Source organism: Aphelocoma coerulescens, chromosome 1A (assembly GCF_041296385.1).
Source record: "Aphelocoma coerulescens isolate FSJ_1873_10779 chromosome 1A, UR_Acoe_1.0, whole genome shotgun sequence".
Taxonomy (NCBI): Eukaryota; Metazoa; Chordata; class Aves; order Passeriformes; family Corvidae; genus Aphelocoma; species Aphelocoma coerulescens.
Window position 1 is genome coordinate 23,908,981 of NC_091014.1, and position 14,595 is coordinate 23,923,575.

General features: G+C 41.1%; 1 long non-coding RNA gene across 1 annotated transcript; it reads left to right on the forward strand.

The window, feature by feature from the left end:
- Positions 1–9,511: 9,511 nt before the first annotated feature.
- Positions 9,512–14,332, forward strand: LOC138099357 (uncharacterized). The gene is made up of 3 exons (XR_011146704.1): positions 9,512–9,746; positions 10,384–10,509; positions 12,548–14,332. It is a non-coding gene; the product is annotated as an uncharacterized lncRNA (long non-coding RNA).
- The last annotated feature ends 263 nt before the right edge of the window (positions 14,333–14,595 follow it).

Consider the following 14,595-nt stretch of genomic DNA (forward strand, 5'->3'; position numbering starts at 1 on the left):
GCACTCACAAGCAAAATGAAGATAAACATCCTGTAACAGATTTCAGAACTATCCTTGAACTAGAAGCATGAAGAAGCAGATGAAATACTGAAACGCACTCTGAATTTTAATGGATGCTTTTAAAATAATCTCTATTCAGGGATAGTATTGTGGAAAATTCACTAACAGGAAAACAGCTTGTAGTGATGTCTCACAGGTGAAAATAAGCAGAAAAGCAGCCACAGGAACAAGGAAAGGAACAGTCCTGTGAAGACATTCCTCTTCCATTTCAAAACCTCTGCTTCTCCCAGGGTTCCTACATTGGCACTGAATATAATGGCAGAACAGTTGCACCTGCATTTCCTTGCATAAAGAGTTATTTTAAATTCAGAATGGGGACAGTAAAAACAGTGGCAGCCTAAGAATGTTTCCTAAGGAAAGGGGAAGACAAGACATCAAGTACTGCAACACTTGACTTAAATAAATCCAGAGAACAACCTCTCTTGACAACGGTCAGAAGTCTCCAGTAAGGTTGCACTGCCTAAAATGACTGAATGTCAGAGGAATCTTTGCAAATAAAATATCCAAGGATTTTTTGGGGCTTGACTCTCTGTGGATGATCTGTGAAATGAATTTCACCCTGAGAGCTGCAGTGGTGCCAACCACAATTATTCCTGGTTTATATTTACAGCTAGTTCTTTTGTCCGGCACCCACAGTGCATACGGTGAACTTCAGCAAAGAATACTTTGTATGCATAGATCAGTGTGCAGCCCAGGCTCTGCTGGGTGGTGTGTAGGTCTTGTCAACTGCTTTCAAAAGGACATAAAGTCAGAGCAAGAAAGTGCCAAGAGTAGGGAATAATAGTATGTCAGCCAGACCACTCTGGAAAAGCAGGTTGTCAAATCAAATCTGGCCTGATTTGCATCATCAGGACATAGCTTTACCCTAAGCAATGTTTGAAGCAGCCAGTTTGAAGCAGCCAGTTGCAGTCTGTTCCTTCTGGAATATCCATGAGCCAGCGTTGTTTCCTGGGAAGAGACAAGAAAGGTGATACAACATTCCGCTCTTTCTCCCTGCAATGCAGACATTCTCAGCTCTCTGTCTACAAGACACAGAGATGCCTTGTCTGGGAAATGTCACCATAAAAAGCCAGATAGGTTAGCTCACAATTTTGCCACCACCAGTCTTGTGGCAGCTGGCAGAGATTACTCCTCATTTCCATCTTAGAAAAAATTATTTAGAAAGTTGTCTCCTTGCCTACACACAGTCAGTCCTGGAAATTCACAGAGAAGGCAATTGTTCAGACCTTCAAAAGGTATTTCCAGGTGGGTACTCCACACGGCTTCCTTCGCTCCCTGCTCAGGAAGGACTAACTGAGGTATCCAGTCTGTATTAGGTGGTTACATGGGATTGCAACACATTACAACAGTGGGTTCATCTTGCTCTGTCTTTTGCCACAACCTTGTCTTGATCAAGTAAGTAATCAAGCCTGTCAGTCTGTCCTAGAGTCAGTTTCATCTGGATACAGCCCCATATTTCCCTCCAAATCATTCCCTTTCATACAGTGCAGAGATTTATTTTCTGAAATTTAATCTCTTTGAGTACTGAGAACCAAATTTTGCAAAGGGAAGGCAAATGAGAACATTTTAGCAGGTAATAAAAGGATTATCAAGCTCATGGGTTTTCTCATCAGGAATCCTTGTCTTGTGGCTCAATGATTGTAGATACTAATCATCCAAAATAGTGTGGTGTCTTGCATTCCAGTGACAGAATTGTTATTGTACAGATAATACTTCAGGCTGCATGAGAGAATGTGGTTTAGTAGGTCATGCCCTCGAGGGATATTTTTAATGGGAAATAACTTTTATAGAACCAAGAATGAGTTAGTAAGATACTAATTCCTCATGCTCTTCTGCAGTGAGAACACCCAAAGGCACTCCAACATTGACTGGTAATTTTTGATTCTGTAAGCATAATTTTGCATCATGCTTCAGACTAAACTAGTGCACAGCATCATCTTACACTTCATATTTTTGTAGGCATTACCTATTTGTTTAACTCTAGTATTTCATGGGAGATAATGTGCCTCATACCACAGGTCTCCATTGTAGCATCTTGACTCTGCTGGAGCATCCTGATGACCAGTGACATTCTCTGTTTATTGCTGTGTGACTCAACTGGTTCCACTTCAGCAAAGAGCAGTTTGTGGTAATTGTAAAAGTCGCACACTTGAGAATTACCTGATACTGAAAATGACAAAAGCATCATTAGCCCTGAAGGCTTCAGCTCACAGATGGAGAGAGCTCTGATGCCATCTACAGAGAACACACAGGAGGGAATGGAATAGGCAGGCATCTTCTGTGTGGTTTCAGGCCAAGAAGCATGAGGTTTGGCCAGGAATCCTTTGGATTTCTGGTATAAACTAGTGAGCCCTCATGTCTGACCCAGTGTGGTCCTGTTGGCAACCTGTAGTCAAATCTGGCATTCAGAAAACTTCCATCTGGTGTCTTCCCTGGAGGAGATGCAATAGTCATTCAAGTATGAATGACACTTGAAGAGACAGATGCCTCTTCCAGAGACTATGAATGAGCTGCTGCAGCACTGCTGCTGCTGCCTCTGGCAGATGAGGGTAGGACACAGAGACAGACCTTCCAGCCATAACTACCTTCTTCCAATTTCTCCTCACTGCCTACAGCAACAGCGGATCTCCTTGAGACAGTCGGGGGGTGCAGCTGTTACTGCTCTTGATGGTAATAAATTGAGGCAGAAACAGTTTCCAGGAGGTGAGAGTGGCCGGTGAAAAAAATGAAAAGAAGGATGCCAAAAAAAAGGTAAGTTATTTTAAAACACCTGAGTGAACATTTTACCTTATCCCTGTTCAGAGACAAGGGCCAGGGCAAGATTTGAGATGTATTTTTAAGCAGAAGGATATATCCCTGGCACACAGACACTTCTGAAGTGTCTTGACAGAGCTGAAACCCAGTCTTTGGACTGAGGACTTGCTCTTTCCTTTGTCTGGACTCTGCTGCTCAGAGACCATCTTGGCTGTGGAGCCAACATACCTCAGCCAGGCAGAAGAACAGAAACAGGCATAGCTCTGCCCCAGAGCTATGGGGTTAGATAAGAGAGTCTTGATACTAAACAGACTGAGCACAGAGGCAGTATGACACACACAGGTAAATGATAAGGCAGAAACACTGTGATGCAGCTGGCAATGCTGGAGCTACAGGGTAGAGTACCAGGAGGAGATGCCAGGACAATCACCAAGGGTCCTTTACAGAAAGCAGGCAGCTTGAAAAGGGTCTGCTTGAAAACAGCCCTGAGCCCAAAAACTGTACTAAATATTGACAGCCATCTGAGGGCAAAAGGAAGAAAAACTGAAGGGTGTAAGGAACTTTCACTTGTAGGACTGTGTAATTCACTATTCACATATGATCATTATTCAACTCTTCCTAAACTTTCCTCAGGTAATGAAGGTTTTCCTGTCCCCTTAGCAAAGCATTCAGCATTTGTCAGTGATAATGTGTTGTCCATTAAATTTGGCTGGAGAGTCATTTGGCTTTCTCAAGTTTCAGAATGGTGCTTGACTCAGATTTGGTTTACATGTTTAATGAGGTTTTCAATCCTGCTCTCAGTTTGGTTTTCCAAAGTCTAAGATTGCTGATAATAATTACTCATATCCTTATGTCCTTGTGTTCTTCTTCACACTCCTGGGTATAATTCACAGATTAGTCAGTGGGTCATAAAGTAAGGGACAGAATGGCCCTTTCATACATGCCCCAATGATAAGCAAACCAATTCCTCTCTAGGTAACTCCTGGAAGGACATTTCATTTGTCTTATTGACACCAAAGAGACAAGGGAAACAGGAAAGACTCACTTTCTGCATTTCTCAGCAAAGCCCCTCACTGGCTGAAGAACAGTTATGTCTGGAGAATTGCTTTTCTAGCCTTGTGTGTGGTCAATGCATCTGACTGCTTCATAAATACTGTTAGGGAACATTCCAACATTTGTGGGAGAAAAAAGAAAAAAAAACACAAAAAAAAAGGCACACAAAAGACCCCAAACAAACAAACAAACAAACAAAGCCCAACAGAATCAAGTATTTATTTTCTAGAGATATCATGTACTGGAGTTCTTTCATAATAGCTATTTCTGTTGTACCAGATGACTGGTGGAGCATTAATCAGCTTATCTGCTGGCTTCTGTGTGCTAGAGTGGCATTTTCTCATGCTATTACTATTGATCCATTACTATTCCATTAGCTTACAGAATTGACTTATGGAGCACTTTAAAAATAGGAAAAGTAGATACTACATAAAAGTGCCCTCTGTTTTTATTAATACACTAGAGCTAAATTCTCAAGGATTGACACTACTGATGTACAAGCAACTATACCTTGTCTGCCACTTAGCCTTGTAGGTATGTGATTCATCTTATGTCCCCGTAGAGATAGTGCTGACCTGATATGAGATGTCCATTGCTTTCAATAGTATCTTTTGGTTTAATACTAACAGATAAATTAGCTATAGGATTACAGAACACATGGAGTCTAATCACACTATATTCTAACTTCAACAAAATTTACAGTTTTCAGCAAGCCACTTCCCCTGTCAGTTCCTGCTCTAGCAATCACAATGATAAAAATTATCTAGTGAAGAATTTTTTTACACAGCCTACTATGGACAAGTAATTTGGGAAGCAAAAAAGTTTTTGAGCCCCAGAAATTTTCCATATGCTAAATTCCACTGATGTCTCAGGAATATGATCAATCCCCACGGTTCACATTTTGACAACAAGGATCTAAATAAACATCAGCTCATTCATAAGTAGGACTGGCTTTGAAAAGAGGTGAAGTAGATAATTTTAGAAAAATCCACACTGGCTCAGTAAAAGTGACAAAGTGGCCCCATTTGCACCGACTGGTTCAGAGGGCAGAGAACAAGTCAGCCCCCGAGCCCGTGTAGTACACAGCCTGCACCCCTGCCCGCTCCCGTCTGCCTCTGCCCCTTCTGGAGAGAAACCCCACTAGCAGGGGTGGGACACCGTCCCAAGCACAGAGGCGAGAGCAAAGAGGAGACCCCGGGGTGGAGAGCACTACCTTGTCTCACCTTTCCCTGGTCAGTCGCGTGGTGTCGCCTGGGTAGGGCTTGGCACATGAGATGGGAGGGAAGAGGGGGGCAGGTACTTACTGGGTCCAGGCACGGAGGTAGCAGATACATGAGATATCATTGCAGGGAGGCGGATTTGCTCAGCCCCAGGGCTCCCAGCTGGCCAGGGAAGACAACACTTCGGTGAGCAGCTTTGCTGCTGACACAAAATTGATTTTTTTATGACTCAGTAGGAGGACAAAATAATACATTTAATTTTCAGCTATGGGGAAGAAAACCACATTTGCCTGTTTTACAGAGGTCACTGAGCCTACCTTCCTTGCTGAGGCTGTGAAAGAATAAAACTGCTTTGTGCAGTGCGGTGTTACAGAGTGCCAAAGAGATCCCTCTGACAAGAGCAAGAAGGAGGAAACTCTGTCATGTCTGCCCCAGACACATGCAGCACGTTTGATTCACCCTTTTCCTGCAGGTTAGGCACCCACTGACACCAGTGAGGTCAACTGCTAGCAAGTCAATTTGCATTCATTTCAGACCTGAGAAAAATAATGAGTGTGTAGGGCATAGTGGTGGTGAATGCAGCCCAAAAAGATGGGTGACTGACACAGCTGTTAATAAGTTAAATGAAATTGGCTCTACTTAAACTCCACATTCTCTCTCTCAGCCAAATGTGCTTATCACAGGGTATACCTTAGGAAGAGGATACAGTTTGCTTCTTAATTTGTACACAACGTGCCAATATAAAATCTACTAGAACCTTAGTGAGTGTGGTCAGGAGTCACAGGTTTTATGAGCTTCCAAGACAAAGCTTGGTCTCTCTTAAAATGAATAGTGCCAACAAACAGGCTTTATTCTTGACTGTCTTCCTGCACCACTTACCAGCAGTTCTGAATACAACCCTTTATTACTGTAAAAATGACTGCAGATAGCTCCCAGAAATGGACTCTCAGGGGCATGAGGAATGCATATCCTCCTTTTTAAACTATATAAGGATCTTCCAGATTTGTAAATTGCTCCACAAAAAAAAAAAAAAAAAAAAAAAAAAAAAGTATATATATATATATATATATACATATGTGTGCATATATATATAAAATGAGGTAGTAATAGGCCTGAGACAAATTTGAATGAAAGTGGTTATTAACACTGTGGCTTCAGGGAACAGATAAAGAAAATAGAATGGATTTTGTAAACTCATTATACTTTGTCCATAGCTTTGACAGTATCTGTTTAATTCCTTGCACACCTGAAGAAACATCTTTTCCTCTATGGAGATCATTCATATTAAATGAAGAATTAGTTTGTTCTGTTGCTTCAGTTCTTATTTAAAGTATAATTAATAGGCAAATTCCATATTCCCACTAGATTTATGAATTATAAACCATACACTAAATCCATTTTATTTAAACAAACAAATTTTCTCTTTCAAAAGATAGGAGCTCTTCTGCACTATAAGAATACCTTTAGCAATATCTAAGTAGGCAGATGATAATTACTCTGGGGTTTTTTGTCAAGCCTGTGAATCTGATGCACACTAATTGGAGTTTTTTGTACAAGCAAGTAAAATTTCATTCTTCAAAGTGCTGAACAGCTTGCCTAACACCTGGAGGTAGTAAGCCCCACTTCAAGGTGCCAAGACCCTCTAAGAACACTGATGTTTATGGGTTCTCTGTTATAATCCAAGGTTTCTCCAGTTGCCTAACAGAGTTTGATGCATTCATTTTAAATTCTGTCCCAGAGTGAGAAATCCCTTTATATTTATCTGTCTCATCTTTGTGTTTCACTCTTGGCTAGACATACTTAACAGAGAACAGTAAGTGTTATCAGACTTCTAGGAATATCAGCTGCGTTTGTAATCATCTTCCCAATTCTTATCTTAAAAATAATATATGTTAGTGTATTAATGCAATGTAATAATAAATATGTCTGGGTAACTGCATACAGTGCAGGAAACCTCACACTCTGAATTCTTTATCTAGCTCAACTCTCTTATGATGTGGCTGAAAATGGAAGTAGGGTTTATTTTTCTTCTGAACAGTAATTCTCTGTACTCCTGTATTTGCAGTTGCTGTTCCACACCCTGATGCACTGGACAACAAAAACCAGGCAAAAATCACCTGAAAAATTATTACATTACTCTAATGATAACACCAAGGACTCAGGGTTGTTTTTCTAAATTGTTACTGCCCTTTTTCACGTCCTTTCTTGTCTTTCTGACACGTGCATAGAAGACATTTTTTGTTCAACATACATGACAAATGCTTGTCAAAAGTTTGTATGCCCAGACAATCAAAATTTCATCTATATTTTTAACTCTGGCAAGCATTAGTGTAAGTCTCTGTCTTTAAAATACCACCAGTTCAGTCCATTGGACAGTCTTCCTGACCAAGAAACTTCTGTTGAAGTGTTTCTATTTCCTAAGTATGCCACTATACATCATCTGCATTTCTGCTCCCATGGGAGTTAAATTTCCTAATTACATACATAAACCATTGTATGTTAGGTGTGCACTGCATAATTACAAGAGAAGACTTACATTTCACAGCTATTTTAATGGTGCAATTTTTTTAAGTAGCATTCTGCTCATTTTTATCATCATACATTACTCAAACTAGAAGTAACTGAAAAATATGATTTTCAATTAAAAGAAGTTTTGAAGACTTCTCTCAAAAATTAGGAGCTGGGGAATAAAATCCATTATTTAATTATATTATGATTTTCTGCTCACACCAGTATTGTGCTTCACAAAATACTACCAGAAACTAGCTGAAATTTGCTGTAGCTATTTCACTAGCTACAATGAGAATTTTCTACACAGACAAAAAGTAGTTGCTTTCCTGGATTCTACTGGGCAAGATCTGCCCACTGTTTGAATTGTATTGAGTATCATACAGATGTAAGTGTTAGAGTGATATCAGATTTGCCAGCTTTGTCTCTGATGTGTTGGAAGTTTTACCTTGGCAACATAGAAATTGTTTGAGGAGTATGACCACATTGCCATGAGTTGCCGAGCACTGATTCTTTTTGAAATAAGCAGTGCAACACACAGTAGTAAAGGGAAGGGTACATTTTGCTCACTCAGTGCAACAAATGAAAAGAATATTTTTCCCACAGTTGTGATGGTATGACTGCTATTGGAAAAGATTCTATGTAGTTGTTCTGCTATGAACATTTGTACAAATACAAATACATGGGATACAGACTGGAGGTACAGAATGAAATGTGGAACACAACACACTGGAATATCTGAAGGTACCTGCACTGAAATGCTGAAAATTCAGAGAGAATTTCTTGCTTCTGGAAAGTTTTGTCATTTATTCCTCTCTCAGAGATGTATGTGCTCAGATCCTTCATTAAAAAATAAAGATAATAATAAATGTCCTACACTACCTCCTTAAAATAAAGATCTTTTTCCTTACTTCACCTTCTAAATTGATTTACTTTTCTACCTAAAGGTTTGGAATGTTTCATAGTCTTTAAAATATAAAGGTCACATCTCCTCACATACCACATATCCATTTAAACTTCTTAATAAATATAAAAGATAATAAATTATAAAGAATAGGAACAAAAATCTCTAATTGCTATAAAAAGTTGATTTTAACATCGAATTACAAAAACATTACACAGTTATTCTTCTTTTCTAAAACAACGGGGTCCCTCCAGATGGGACACATTTTGCTGTGACTCTCTTAGCTGTTTAAGTGATCTGCTGGGTGAAGCCTCTATGACTAACTGCTCATTCCATTCAGCGGCAGAATAGAAATCCTTCAATAAAGTGCAGTTCAGCTCACCTAGAATACTGGGGTGGCTTTTCTGCATTCAGATGGATGAATGACTAGTTTTAGACTAAATGGAATGTCTGATAAGAGAAGCTGCATTCTGCAGGACCAAGGAAACCAAGAACCAAGGATGGGTGAACTTCCTCTTGAGAGATACCTTTGGTTAGGGCGCTCCGCGGGGCTGGGCATTGTGTGAACTCCAAGAGCCATTCTGCTTCAGGACAATTGAACCGACATCATCCAGCGGAGTGATCCAAATCTCCTGAGCACAGGAGTGCCGGGACTTTGCATTTCCAGTCACTTGCCCTTACTCAGTTCAGCTCAACAAGAATAACACTAAATCTTCACTGGGGACAAAGGGTCTTGTGTCTCCCTTGCACTGTGTCTGTGTGAGCGGCAGGGGCGGGGTGTTCCGAGGCCGGGCTTGTGGAGTCTGCTGCTGCATGGCCACACTGGATTGGCGATGCGGTAATAGGCAACACAGGTCACAGTATCAGCTTTGAGGGCAACTCAGTGTGAGCAGAACGACCAGGACTTCAGGTGCAGGTGGGGGATACACGCCATAACTAACCATTCAACTAAGGTAAGAGGATGAATGAGCCCTGAATAGATGAGGATTACAGAAAGACAGAGACACCTGAAGATAATGAAACGACTAAAGATACCTGTGTCATCTTGTTGGGGTTAATAGGAGGACAGCAAGTAAACCAGCAAATGGGAGAGACGAGAGAGCAGGAAAAAAGGAAAGCTTTGATTTCCTTTGTTTCAGGGATACCAGCAGGAAATAATGCAGTATTTCTTTCTTTTCTCTGTGGTCATGAATAGGAGAGAGAAGTGAGAAGTTAAGTTTCAGGCTTGCTCAGCAACAGAATCAGAAGTAAGGAGAGCAACTCTAGCTTTATTCTTTATCAGTTCTAGTGGAGGGAAGAGAGTTGGTGAGGGAGCAGAGCAGATTTGATTTGCATATCAGCTGGAGGAGCAGTGGGCAGAGTGGGAGGACAGTAAAACTTTTTGTACATTTCTGAGATGAAGAGAGCTATGAAAACTTGATACCTAGTTTCACTTCATTTGATCATTATTGTGTGGGGCACAGAATAAAACTAAAATATTCCATTTTATTGGGCAAGGGACTTTAAGAGAGCGAGGCAGTATTTAATTAATGTTGTCATGTTCTTGTGTTAATTGTACTTCCTGTTTTTTTGTATTAGTATTCAATATGAGTATATTACACAACTTGCACTGTGGTTAATGCTGAATAAAATTCTAAGGAAAGGACAGAAATAGGACACTTACGAGGAGGAGCATGAAATTAGTGACAGGAAATTACTTTTTAATTCCTATTTTTCCGGGGGGGGGGTTGATTTTTTTTTTTTTTTTTTTTTTTTTTTGAGAGGCTTGAAGAAATTACAGCAGTGGCTTTAGCATGTGTTTTCTATGACAAATTTCTCCTTATGCTTCATTTAGCCCAGCCCATTTAGGCTGGGGGTAAGAATACATGAAACATCCCATTTCAGGATCAGTGGGACAAACCATCAGTGCCCATACTGTCTTGTACAGTGGCATTAGAAAATGCCACTCAGAGAAAGCAGAAGAGACCAGTTGCCTACTGTCCACAAGGCTTGGTTAAAAGGTGTCACAAGGTAATATACACCACTGCCTGTTCCCTTTAAGGAATTTATCTTCTCCCTTTTAAGGCTGTGGTAGTATCTCCCTTTTGCCTTTTTAAAATTAGCTACACCAAGTGCTCTCTAGTCCTAGCATTGCAAGATGTAGTAAATTTTACTTCCGCATTGACCTTTCCACCACCCTCATAATTTTGTAAATTTTAGTCCTTTTTCCTTTCAGACTTCTCATTTCCCTTTTAAACAGCTTCAACCTTTTGAATCTGTCCTTATAAGACTGCTGTGACATCCCCTCAATCATTTTAGCTGCCTTTCTCTGTACCTTGTCTAGCTCCACTGTGTTTTTCTTGAGGACCCAGAAGTTTTAAGCTCACAAGATGAGAAGTTTACATAGTGGCACAATTATGCTCCTTATGTTATTTTCAACACCTTTCCTGCCAATGATCTGCATTTTGCTGGCTTTTTAGGGGGCTGATACTGAACACTGTGTCAATAATTTTTGTAAACTGACTGTGATATTTCCAAGATCACTTTCCTGAGCTGGAATCCTAAGAGTCCTGAATTCTCCACATAGGTGACTTTTAGATTCTTTCTCTCTAGATGCACTGCTTTTCTTTTAGATAGGTGAAATGAATTAGATATCTTTTTTTCCCATTTAGTTTTGTGAACTTCTGGAGTTCCTCACTGCCTATTGTAAGAGCTTGGTATCATTTTGAAATGTGATGATTTTGCTGCCTTTCCCTTTCCAGATCACTGGTGAAGAATATGAATAAATCTGGCCCTCATACTAGTCCCTACTGAAATCCACTGCAAATATTTTTCCACTTTGTACAGCATTAGCCTTTTATTTTCAAACCTTTATCCATCCTCCAATAGATAAAAGGTCATTTTCTGTAATCCTATGGCTATGTAAGGTTGGGGTTTTTTGTAACCTTTGGCATGTAATCTAGTCAAAGGCTTTTTGGAAATTCAAATGTACTATTCCCTTTGCCCATGATAGAATTCCAGCAGGCCAGGGAGATAGGACACTTTCACTCCAGCCCTGCTGACACATTTTCAGTAGACAGTGTTTATTCATGTATTCAGCAACCTCTTTCCTTTCTATAGACCTGTTTTACAATTTTCTCATGAGTCATATTCACTGCTCAGTAGCTCCCAGGTTCCCCCTCCAGCACTTGCTGTGGATAGCCAATAGTTCTGCAATATTATATCTCATTTCCTTCTGAACTCTTGGGTGAATGTTATCTGGTCCTGGTGACCCATTAACATATTATTCTGATTAGCCTAAGTACTTTGCCTACTCCAAATCAAACTATCTCATCTCTCTGCTATAAAAGTTATAGCTTATGGGTATCTTACCAGGACTGAAGCCAAGAATCTACTGAGTTTCCTTGTTGTGGCTCTTTTGCTCCCAGTTGCTCCTTATTTCCGGTCCTCAGACAGTCCCACCATGCTCCACCCAGGCTTCTTGCTTGTCTGGATAGGGCTAGTTGACATCCAGGAGTAAGATATACAGCACCTTCTGGATGCTCTCTTCTCCCTGTAAATGTTCAAGTTTTGGAAACATTGGTATTATCACCTTGTCTGGGGTCCAAGATAATATTAATTTCATACCCTATTCACTGTGACACTCATGATTTCATAGGTAACCATCATATCATGTCTCAGGGGAACTCCTGGCTGAATAGCCTTTTCTAGAAAGCAAATCCCTTTCTTTCGTATACTTGAGAACTCTTATCCTTCTCTGGGCCTTCAGTTGGAGACTGTTGGCTTCCTTATCTATTATGCTTTGCCTGGTTTGAATTGTTTTGTGCAATTTGGGATAATTTTTCTGGAATATAATGTGGAAAGTTGGGCATCCTGCAATCTTGTTTATTTCCCAGAGCTCTAAGTTTGTAACAGACTCTGGCATGGGCATTTGCAACTCTTTTAAATCATATATACCTGTCCTCATTCCACATTCAAAAAGCATCCTGTATTTTCATTTGGGTTTTCTGGGAACAAAAAATGTGCATGCACACTATGAACACTGCCCATCATGGTTATTTATCCACAGTTAAACTTACAGCTGAACTAAGTTACACGTTCACCATCTGTCAGGAAAGAAACTTGTCAGAAAGCTAACTCTGCAACTGAAAAGGGCACAATTTTTCATTGGATTAAGAAACTTAATCATATCCAAAGTGTATTGTGCTGTGAGGCATGCTGGAGCAAGAGAGTTATACAGCTGCAAGTGTGGGAAGAAAGGGCAGGAGCAGTCCTCTGGGAGGCAATGAGCCATGGCCAGACTACACCTGACCAGCACACTGACTCACCACAGGTGGGAGAGATGCAGTCACAGATTGATTGCGGAGTTGAGCTGGATGAATGCTGAAACCTGGTGCATTTTGGACAACATGGGTTTATTGCACACTTGCACAACAACTGCCTTGGGTGTCCATGCCCTGGTACTGGCAGCAAGGGGCTGTGAGGGTGGTCTTTTTGAGAAGAAACCAGGACCTGCCCCTGCACTGGGCAGACAGTTCCAAATAGTTCCAAAACTGAGGCACCACATGATGCACCCCTGAGCCTGTTACCCACACTGGTGGCACCTCTGTGAAAACATTTAAAAAGGGGTTAGAAACCTGCAGAGCAGCAGAGAGAGAGGATTGAGAAAACGTGAAACAGCCCTGGAGACACCTAGATCAGAAAAGGAGAGGAAGGAGGTGCAGCGATTCCCCTACAGCCCGTGGAATATAATGGAGCAGATATTCACAGCGCAGTCCATGGTGTTCCCTATGCCACAGCTGGTGAAGAAACTCTTGAAGAAACATGCAGCTCATGGAGAGTCCACACAGGAGCAGACTTCCCAGAAGTAGCTGCAGCACCCATGATGGACCAGTCTGTTTTTGAAGGACTATACCCTATGGGAAGGACTCTCACTGGAGCAACAGGAAAGTGTGAGGAGGAGGAGGAAGCAGCAGAAAAGAGCAGCTGGGCACAGATGGCAGCTCCCCCATTCTCCATTCACCTGTCCCACTTGGGGTAGGACGAAGTAGAAGAGTTAGAAGATTTTGGAAAAAAGGATTGAAGTTGAACCTGGGAGGAAGGCCTATAGTGGTGCTTTGGTTTTGTCTTTTTCTCATTGCCCTACTTTTTTATTCTTTCTTTTTTTAGTGGGTAATAAATGAAATCAATCATCTCCAAATCAAGACTCTTTTGTCTGCGACAGTGACAGCAAGGGATCTCCCTGTCTTTTTCCATGAGCTTTCTCACATTTTCTTCTTCTGTCACGTTGAGGAAGAAGAATAAGCGAGCAGCTGGGTAGGTGTCTGGCAGCCAGCCAAGGTCAATTATTCAGTTACAGTTATGATATTCCATGAATTACAGAAACAATATTCTGCAAGTAACTCATTGGACGTGCAAAGAAGTACAGAGTACTCATTTAGTTGATAAAAAGTTCAAAATGAGCTGGCATTGTGTGCTGACAGCCCAGAAGGGCCATTGTACCCCAGGCTGCATCAACAGAAGTGTGGCCAGCAGGTCAGGAGAGGTGATTCTTCCTGCTCTAGTGGAAGGTGTGCCTTCCCAATGCAGAGGGGTTGAAACTAGATGATCTTTAATGACCACTTTCAGCCTAAACCATTCTATGATTCTGTGATTTCTCAGGGCTGCCGTCCAGTGTCCAGGAAACAATCAGAGCAGTAGGACCTAGCCACACTTCTAGAAATCTGACAGTCAGCAAAAAATATGGCGATGGTATAAAAAGCACAGAGACATGCAGCAAGAAATTACAAGAAATATAGAGTTGGTCAGTCTGTATCAGATAACAAACAAGAAGACATAAGATTTTATTTAGAAAAAAGGTGATGTAAAGTATCATCCCTAGTCATGGACATGGGAACTGCCAGCAGCAGCACTGTGCACTGCCTCTCTCTTCCCACTCCTTACACTCATGCCTGCAGTCAGATTCATCTGCTGGGGCACCCACCCTGCTGCAGTGATGGACAGGTTTCCCGGGGGAGAACCAGGAATGGGCTGGCAAGTTTATAGGGGTCTGCTTCTAATAGATGGACATGAGAGCCCTGGGATGCAGTAAATCCTTGTTCCTGCACATTGATATAA